This window comes from Eurosta solidaginis, chromosome X (assembly GCF_040869045.1).
Source record: "Eurosta solidaginis isolate ZX-2024a chromosome X, ASM4086904v1, whole genome shotgun sequence".
NCBI lineage: Eukaryota > Metazoa > Arthropoda > Insecta > Diptera > Tephritidae > Eurosta > Eurosta solidaginis.
Window position 1 is genome coordinate 194,268,946 of NC_090324.1, and position 10,656 is coordinate 194,279,601.

At 27.0% G+C, this 10,656-nt stretch overlaps 1 protein-coding gene and 1 pseudogene across 1 annotated transcript in view; both read left to right on the top strand.

Moving 5' to 3' along the window:
• LOC137234149 (putative nuclease HARBI1) overlaps positions 1-10,656 on the top strand; it is a 344,265-nt gene that overhangs the window by 319,401 nt on the left and 14,208 nt on the right. The gene's annotated exons all lie outside the window — the stretch shown is intronic.
• LOC137234648 (NADH-ubiquinone oxidoreductase chain 4-like) lies at positions 2,141-6,460 on the top strand (annotated as a pseudogene).

Here is a 10,656-nt window from a genome sequence, read left to right on the forward strand (position 1 = left end):
ATAAAGTATTTTCTATATTATGTTTTCAAAACATATGCTTATTCAAGCTCATTAACTATTTAATTTAATTATCTCATCATTTATTAATTATAGGATTTGTAATATAATATAAAAAGTAAATAATTGTTAAAATTTGACCTACAATAATATAAGGAGTTTCTACTGGTCGTGCTCCAATTCATGTTAATAAAATTACTGTAATAATTATAATTCAAAATAAAATTTTATTTATAGGATAAAATTGAATTCCTCGGAAATTTCTTAAGTTGTAAAATGGAAGAATTGTTAAAATTGCAATTGATATAATTAGTGCTATAACTCCTCCTAATTTATTAGGGATTGATCGTAAAATTGCATAAGCAAATAAAAAATATCATTCTAGTTGAATATGAATAGGAGTCACTAATGGATTTGCTGGAATAAAATTATCTGGATCTCCTAGTAAATATGGGTGGGTTAATGTTAATAATATTAATGTTGAAATTATAATAATGAATCCAATAATATCTTTATAAGACAAATAAGGATGAAATGGAATTTTGTCAATATTTGAATTTAATCCAATAGGATTATTTGATCCTGTTTGATGTAAGAATAATAAATGAATTATTGTTATAGCTAGCACAATAAAAGGTAAAATAAAATGGAAAGTAAAGAATCGGGTTAATGTAGCATTATCAACTGCAAATCCGCCTCATACTCATTGAACTAAATCTATTCCTAAATAAGGAATTGCTGATAGTAAATTTGTAATAACTGTTGCACCTCAAAAAGATATTTGACATCAAGGTAATACATATCCTATAAAAGCTGTTGCTATTACTAAAAATAAGATTAAAATTCCAATTAATCATGTAGGTGTAAATAAATAAGATATATAATAAATTCCTCGTCCAATATGTAAATAAATACAAATAAAAAAAAAAGATGCGCCATTAGCGTGTAATGTTCGTAATAATCAACCGTAGTTTACATCTCGATAAATATGATTTACTCTATCAAAAGCTAAATTAATATTTGCGGTGTAATGTATAGCTAGGAATAATCCTGTTATAATTTGAATAATTAAACATAATCCTAATAATGAACCAAAATTTCATCAAGTTGAGATATTAATAGGTGTTGGTAAATCAATTAAAGCATTATTAGTAATTTTAATTAAAGGATGTTGATTTCGAAAAGGTTTATTCATTAGTTTATAATTCGTAGTGGGCCATAAAATATATTAGTAATTTTTACTACGGCAACTAATGTAATTAATAAATAGTTTATTAATATAATAGTTATTATATTTGTTTGGTAATTATATAATTTATTAAGTATAATAGAATTTTCTTGTATGTATGATTTTATATTATATATTGTTTTTATTTCATTATTTTCTATGTAATTTAGTATAAAGGGTTTATCTAAGAAAATTGAAATTATTATTATAATAATGAATATTATAATACATGAAATTGTTATTTTAATTGATAATGAAAATATTTCATTTGATGCTAGTGAAGTGATATAAATAAATAATACTAATATTCCTCCTAAAAAAATTTGGAATAAAATATAAGAAAATCAGAATGTTTTATATAATATTCCTGTTAATATACAAATTTGTAATGTTTGTATAAGTAATATTAGTCCTATAGCTAATGGATGATTTATTTGAATAAAAATTAATCTAGAAATTAATGTAGTAATAAAAAAAATAATTGAATTATACAAGGAATAGTTTATGAAAATATTAATTTTGGAGATTAATGATAAAGAAGTTTCTTTTTTCTTGAAGTTTTAAAAAAAAAAGATTTTTATTTTTGATTTACAAGACCAATGTTTTTGTTAAACTATTAAAACTAATGTTAATCATTTTATATTGAATGTTGCCTTTTATTTTATTTTTAATTGGAGTTTTGGTATTTGTTTCTAACCGTAAACATTTGTTATCAATATTATTAAGATTAGAATATATTGTTTTGAGTTTATTTTTTATATTATTTATATATTTAAATTTGATAGATTATAGATTATTTTTTAGAATTTTGTTTTTAATTTTTAGAGTTTGTGAAGGAGTACTAGGTCTTTCAATTTTAGTTTCATTAATTCGAACTTATGGGAATGATTATTTTCAAACTTTTAATTTATTATAATGTTGAAATTTATTTTTATATTAATTTTTATATTTCCTATTTGTTTCATAAAAAATTTTTTTTGAATGGTTCAATTTTTATTATTTTTGATAATATTTATAATAATTTTATTTAATTTTAGTTTTAATTATTTTATAAATATTTCTTATTTTTTAGGAATAGATGTTTTTTCAAATGGGTTAATTTTATTAAGAGTTTGAATTTGTATTCTTATATTAAATGCTAGTTATATAATTAATAAATTGGATAATTATAAAAATTTATTTTTATTAAATATTTTAATTTTATTAATATTTTTAATTTTAACTTTTAGTTCAATAAATTTATTTATATTTTATTTATTTTTATGAGAGTAGATTAATTCCTACATTATTATACTCAGTTGAGCAGAGCTCACAGAGTATATTAAGTTTGATTGGATAACGGTTGGTTGTACATATATAAAGGAATCGAGATAGATATAGACTTCCATATATCAAAATAATCAGGATCAAAAAAAAATTTGATTGAGCCATGTCCGTCCGTCCGTCCGTCCGTCCGTCCGTCCGTCCGTCCGTCCGTCCGTCCGTCCGTCCGTTAACACGATAACTTGAGTAAATTTTGAGCTATCTTGATGAAATTTGGTATGTAGATTCCTGGGCACTCATCTCAGATCGCTATTTAAAATGAACGATATCGGACTATAACCACGCCCACTTTTTCGATATCGAAAATTTCGAAAAACCGAAAAAATGCGATAATTCATTGCCAAAGGCAATTAAAGCGATGAAACTTGGCAGATGGGTTGACGTTATGACGCAGAATAGAAAATTAGTAAGATTTTGGACAATGGGCGTGGCACCGCCCACTTTTACAAGAAGGTAATTTAAAAGTTTTGCAAGCTGTAATTTGGCAGTCGTTGAAGATATCATGATGAAATTTGGCAGGAACGCTGCTACTATTACTATATATGTGCTAAATAAAAATTAGCAAAATTGGATGAAGAACACGCCCACTTTTTAAAAAAAAAATTTTTTTAATTCAAATTTTAACAAAAAATTTAATATCTTTACTGTATATAAGTAAATTAAGTCAAAATTCAACTCCTGTAATGATATGATGCAACAAAATACAAAAATAAAAGAAAATTTCAAAATGGGCGTGGCTCCGCCCATTTTCATTTAGTTTGTCTAGAATACTTTTAATGCCATAAGTCGAACAAAAATTTACCAATCCTTCTCAAATTTGGTAGGTACATAGATTCTATGACGGTAACTGTTCTCTGTGAAAATGGCCGAAATCGGTGGAAGCCACGCCCAGTTTTTATACACAGTCCATTGTCTGTCCTTCCGCTCGGCTGTTAACACAATAACTTGAGCAAAAACCGATATATCTTTACTAAACTTAGCCCACCTACTTACCTGAACTCACTTTATCTCGGTATAAAAAATAGCCGAAATCCGACCTTAACCACGCCCACTTTATCGATATCGAAAATTACGAAAAATGAAAAAAATGCCATAATTCTATACCAAATACGAAAAAAGGGATGAAACATGGTAACTGGATTGGTTTATTGACGCAAAATATAACTTTGGAAAAAATTTTGTAAAATGGGTGTGACACCTACCATATTAAGTAGAAGAAAATGAAAAAGTTCTACAAGGCAAAATCAACAGCCCTTGGAATCTTGGCAGGAATACTGTTAGTGGTATTGCATATATAAATAAATTAGCAGTACCCGACAGATGATTTTCTGGATCACCTGGTCCACATTTTGGTCGATATCGCGAGAACACCTTCACATATACATCTAAGGGCCACTCGCTTTTAAAACCCTCATTAATACCTTTAATTTGATATCCATATCGTACAAACACATTCTAGAGTCACCCCTGTCCCACCCTAATGGCGATATCTCGAAAAGGCGTCCACCTATAGACCTAATGCCCACTCCCTCTTAAAATGCTCAGTAACACCTTTCGTTTGATACCCATATCGTACAAACATTCTAGAGTCACCTCTGGCCCACCCTAATGGCGATATCTCGAAAAGGCGTCCACCTATAGACCTAATGTCCACTCCTTCTTAAAATGCTCAGTAACACCTTTCGTTTGATACCCATATCGTACAAACATTCTAGAGTCACCCCTGGCCCACCCTATTGGCGATGTCTCGAAAAGGCCACCTATAGACCTAATGCCCACTCCCTCTTAAAATGCTCAGTAACACATTTCGTTTGATACCCATATCGTACAAACATTCTAGAGTCCCCCTGGCCCACCCTAATGGCGATATCTCGAAAAGGCGTCCACCTATAGACCTAATGCCCACTCCCTCTTAAAATGCTCAGTCACACCTTTCGTTTGATACCCATATCGTACAAACATTCTAGAGTCACCCTTGGTCCACCTTTATGGCGATATCTCGAAAAGGCGTCCACCTATAGACCTAATGCCCACTCCCTCTTAAAATGCTCAGTAACACCTTTCGTTTGATACCCATATCGTACAAACATTCTAGAGTCACCCTTGGTCCACCTTTATGGCGATATCTCGAAAAGGCGTCCACATATAGAACTAAGGATTACTCCCTTTTAAAATACTCATTACCACCTTTCATTTGATACCCATATCGTACAAACACATTCAAGAGTCACCCCTGGCCCAGCCTAATGGCGATATCTCGAAAAGGCGTCCACCTATAGACCTAATGCCCACTCCCTCTTAAAATGCTCAGTAACACCTTTCGTTTGATACCCATATCGCACAAACATTATAGAGTCACCCCTGGCCCACACTAATGGCGATATCTCGAAAAGACGTCCACCTATAGACCTAATGCCCACTCCCTCTTAAAATGCTCAGTAACACCTTTCGTTTGATACCCATATCGTACAAACACATTCTAGAGTCACCCCTGGCCCACCCTAATGACGATATCTCGAAAAGGCGTCCACTTATAGACCTAATGCCCACTCCCTCTTAAAATGCTCAGTAACACCTTTCGTTTGATACCCATATCGTACAAACATTCTAGAGTCACCCTTGGTCCACCTTTATGGCGATATATCGAAAAGGCGTCCACCTATAGAACTAAGGATTACTCCCTTTTAAGATACTCATTACCATCTTTCATTTGATACCCATATCATACAAACACATTCTAGAGTCACCCCTGGCCCACCCTAATGGCGACATTTCGAAAAGGCGTCCACCTATAGACCTATTGCCCACTCCCTCTTAAAATGCTCAGTAACACTTTTCGTTTTATACCCATATCGTACAAACATTCTAGAGTCACCCCTGGCCCACCCTAATGGCAATATCTCGAAAAGGCGTCCACCTATAGACCTAATGCCCACTCCCTCTTAAAATGCTCAGTAACACCTTTCATTTGATTCCCATATCGTACAAACACATTCTAGAGACACCCCTGGTCCACCTTTATGGCGATATCTCGAAACGGCGGCCACCTATGGACTAAGGATCACTCCTTTTCAAAATACTCATTAACAGCTTTCCTTTGATACCCATATCGTACAAACAAATTCTAGAGTCAGCCCTGGTCCACCTTTATGGCGATATTCCTAAATGGCGTCCATCCATAGAACTATGGCCTACTCTCTCTTAAAATACTCTTTAATACCTTCCATTTGATACACATGTCATACAACCACATTCCAAGGTTACCCTAGGTTCATTTTCCTACATGGTGATTTTCCTTATTTTGTCTCCATAGCTCTCAACTGAGTATGTAATGTTCGGTTACACCCGAACTTAGCCTTCCTTACTTGTTTTTAATTTTAGGTTGAGGTTATCAACCTGAACGTTTACAAGCTGGAATTTATTTATTATTTTATACTTTATTTGTTTCTTTGCCTATATTAATTAGTATTTTTTATTTATATAATATTTTTATAAATTTAAATTTTTATTTTTTGTATAAATATTTATTTAATTATGATTTGTTGTATTTATCATTAATTATATCTTTTTTAGTAAAAATACCTATATTTTTAGTACATTTATGATTACCTAAAGCTCATGTGGAGGCTCCTGTTTCAGGTTCAATAATTTTAGCAGGAATTATATTAAAATTAGGGGGTTATGGTTTATTGCGAATTTTTTCATTTTTACAGTTTAGTGGATTTAAATATAATTATATTTTTATTAGAATTAGATTAGTAGGAGGATTTTTAATTAGTTTAGTTTGTTTACGTCAAACTGATTTGAAATCTTTAATTGCTTATTCTTCTGTTTCTCATATAAGAATTGTTTTAAGAGATATTTTAACATTAAATTATTGAGGATTATCTGGTGCTTATGTATTAATAATTGCTCATGGTCTTTGTTCATCTGGTTTATTTTGTTTAGCAAATATTACTTATGAACGATTGGGGAGTCGTAGATTATTAATTAATAAAGGTTTATTAAATTTTATACCTTCAATGACTTTATGATGATTTTTATTGTGTATTTGTAATATATCTGCTCCTCCATCATTAAATTTATTAGGAGAGATTTCTTTATTAAATAGAATTATTAGATGATCTTGATTAAGTATAATTATATTATCATTAATGTCTTTTTTTGGGGCTTGTTATACTTTATATTTATACGCTTATACTCAACATGGAAAAAATTTTTCTGGATTGTATTCTTTTAGAATGGGGAAAATTCGAGAATATCTTCTTTTATTTTTACATTGATTTCCATTAAATATATTAATTTTAAAAAGAGATATTTGTATAATTTGATTTTAAAATTTAAATAGTTTAATTAAAATATTGATTTGTGATGTCAATGGTATGATTTAATCATTTTAAATTGTGAGAAAATTATCTATTTGTAATATTGGATTTTTAATATTAATTAATTTTAGATTTTTATTTTTTTTTATAAGTTTAAATTTTTTATTAAAGAATTTAATTTATTTTTTGGAGTGAGAAATTATTAGATTAAATTCTTCTAGAATTATTATAACTTTTTTATTTGATTGAATAAGATTATTATTTATATCTTTTGTATTAATGATTTCTTCTTTTGTTATTTATTATAGAAAAGAATATATAATAAGTGAATTAAATATTAATCGTTTTATTATATTAGTTTTTTTGTTTGTTATATCAATGATATTATTAATCATTTCTCCTAATTTAATTAGAATTTTATTAGGTTGGGATGGGTTGGGATTAGTTTCTTATTGTTTAGTAATTTATTTTCAAAATTTGAAATCTTATAATGCTGGAATATTAACAGTATTATCAAATCGTGTTGGTGATGTTGCTTTTTTATTAGCTATTTCTTGAATGTTAAATTATGGTAGTTGAAGATTTATTTTTTATTTAGAATTTATAAAAAATGATTTTGAGATGAATGTTGTAATATTATTAATTATATTAGCAGCTATAACTAAAAGAGCTCAGATTCCTTTTTCTTCTTGATTACCGGCAGCAATAGCTGCACCTACTCCAGTTTCTGCTTTAGTTCATTCTTCAACTCTTGTAACTGCTGGAGTGTATTTATTGATTCGGTTTAATATTTTATTATTGGATTCTTTGTTAAGTTGTATTTTATTATTATTATCTGGGTTAACTATATTTATAGCTGGATTAGGTGCTAATTTTGAATTTGATTTAAAAAAAATTATTGCATTGTCTACTTTAAGTCAGTTGGGTTTAATAATATGTATTTTATCAATAGGTTTTATAAAATTAGCTTTTTTTCATTTATTAATTCATGCTCTGTTTAAAGCATTATTATTTATGTGTGCAGGAGCTATTATTCATAATATGAATAATTCTCAAGATATTCGTTTAATAGGGGGGTTGAGAAGTTTTATACCTTTTACTTCAACTTGTTTTAATGTTGCAAATTTAGCTTTATGTGGAATACCTTTTTTAGCTGGGTTTTATTCTAAGGATATAATTTTAGAAATAGTTTCTATAAATTATATTAATTTTTTTAGATATTTTTTGTATTTTTTTTCAACTGGTTTAACTGTATGTTATTCATTTCGTTTAATTTATTATTCAATAATTGGTGAATTAAATTGTGGATCTTTAAATATATTAAATGATGAGGGATGAATTATGCATCGAGGTATAATAGGATTAGTAATTATAAGAATTTTAGGCGGTAGAATATTGAGATGATTATTGTTTATTACTCCTTATATAATTTGTTTACCTTTTTATATAAAATATATAACATTATTTATTTGTATTTTAGGGGGAGTATTGGGATATACAATTTCTAATATATCTTTATTTTATTTTAATAAATCTTTAAATAATTATTTAATAATTAGTTATTTTGGATCAATATGGTTTATACCTTATATTTCTACTTATGGATTAATTAATTATCCTTTAGTATTAGGAAATATAATTTATAAATCTTTTGATCAAGGTTGATCTGAATTTTTAGGTAGTCAAAATTTATACAATAATTTAATTAAATATTCTCAATTACTTTTTATTTTTCATAATAACAATTTAAAAATGTATTTAATATTATTTATTTTATGAATTATTATATTAATAATTGTATTATTATTACTTTATTCAAATAGCTTAAATTTAGAGTATAACATTGAAGTTGTTAGGGTAATTAAAAAATTTTTGAATATAAAAATTAATACATGAATATATATATCTATATATATATATATATATGTATGTAATGAATTAATTATAGTAATAATAATGAAATTTATAAAAAAATTTTTTTTTTAATTTACAATGAAAATGTAATGTTTTTATTAAACTATATAAATTATAGAAGTATAAATGGAATTAAACCATTAAAAGATAAAAGTTAGCAGCTTTTTCTTGATCATCTTACTTCTTTAATTGGAGTTTATTTACTCATTTTTATCATTAACAATGATAAGCCTCTTTTTGGCTTCAATTAATATTATGAATAAGGGTATAAATTTACCTAAGGTTAGGTCGAAACTAAATGCAATAAAATTGCTTCATTATTCAAGGTAGATTCAATAATCAATACTTTTTGAATGCAAATCAAATGTTATTTTTAACTACAACCCTATTTTATTATTTAATTATTTTGATCAGTTTAATATTCCTTGATTTCATTCATGATAAAGTCCAATAATTAAAATAAAAATGAATGTAATTGAAGTAGTAGTTCATATAAAAATATTAGATAATTTAATAATTATGATTATAGGTAGAATTAATACGATTTCTACATCGAAGATTAAAAAAATAATGGTAATTAAAAAGAATCGTAAAGAGAAAGGTAATCGTGATGATGATTTAGGATCAAATCCGCATTCGAATGGTGAACATTTTTCTCGATCTCTTAAAGTTTTTTTAGATAAAATAGATGCAATAATTATGATAATTGTTGTAATAATTATAATTAATATTATTAATAATATTAATTAATAAATTATCTATACTACTGTTATTAGTAGTCTTTATGATTGGAAGTCAAATATACAATTATATTATATAGATTTATTAATTAATTGATTATATTTTATAGATATTAATTAAATTATTAATTTCCTCATCAATAAATTGAGATATATAATAGTAATCATACAATATCTACAAAATGTCAATATCAAGCAGCTGCTTCAAATCCGAAATAATGGGTTTTTGAAAAATGATAATTTAAGTGGCGTATTAAACAAATTAATAAAAAAGTTGTTCCGATTAATACATGAATTCCATGGAATCCTGTAGCTATAAAAAATGTAGATCCATAAATAGAATCTGCAATTGTAAATGGGGCTTCAATATATTCATAAGCTTGAAGAATTCTAAAATAAATTCCTAATAAAATTGTAAAAAATAATCCTTGTGTTGTTTGTGAATAATTATTTTCTATTAATCTATGTTGAGCTCATGTGATTGTTACTCCTGATGTTAATAAAATAATAGTATTTAATAAGGGAATTTGGAAGGGGTTAAAAGATTTAATTCCTATAGGTGGTAATAAAATACCTAATTCAATTGATGGGGCTAATCTTCTATGAAAAAAAGCTCAAAAAAATGATAAAAAAAATAAAATTTCTGATAAAATAAATAAAATTATTCCTCATCGTAATCCTAGTGTTACAGGTAATGTATGTAGTCCTTGGAATGTTCCTTCTCGTGAAATATCTCGTCATCATTGATAAACAGTTAAACTTGTAATAATATTACCTAATAAAAATAGTGAAATATCATATTGATGAAATCATTTTACTAATCCTGATATTGAAGTTATTGCTCCAATAGCTCCTGTTAAAGGTCAAGGGCTAAAATCTACTAAGTGAAAAGGATGATTTGTATGTGTTTTCATTTTATAAAATAAATTAATTGATTTCTCTAGAATATAAAGTTCTTAATACTGCAAATACATAAGATTGAATAATTGCAACTGCTGATTCAAGAATTAATAGTGCAATTTGACTAATTAATAATAATATTATGATTATGTTATTAATAGAAGATCCTGTATTACCTAATAAAGTTAATAGTAAATGACCAGCAATTATATTAGCAGTTAATCGTACT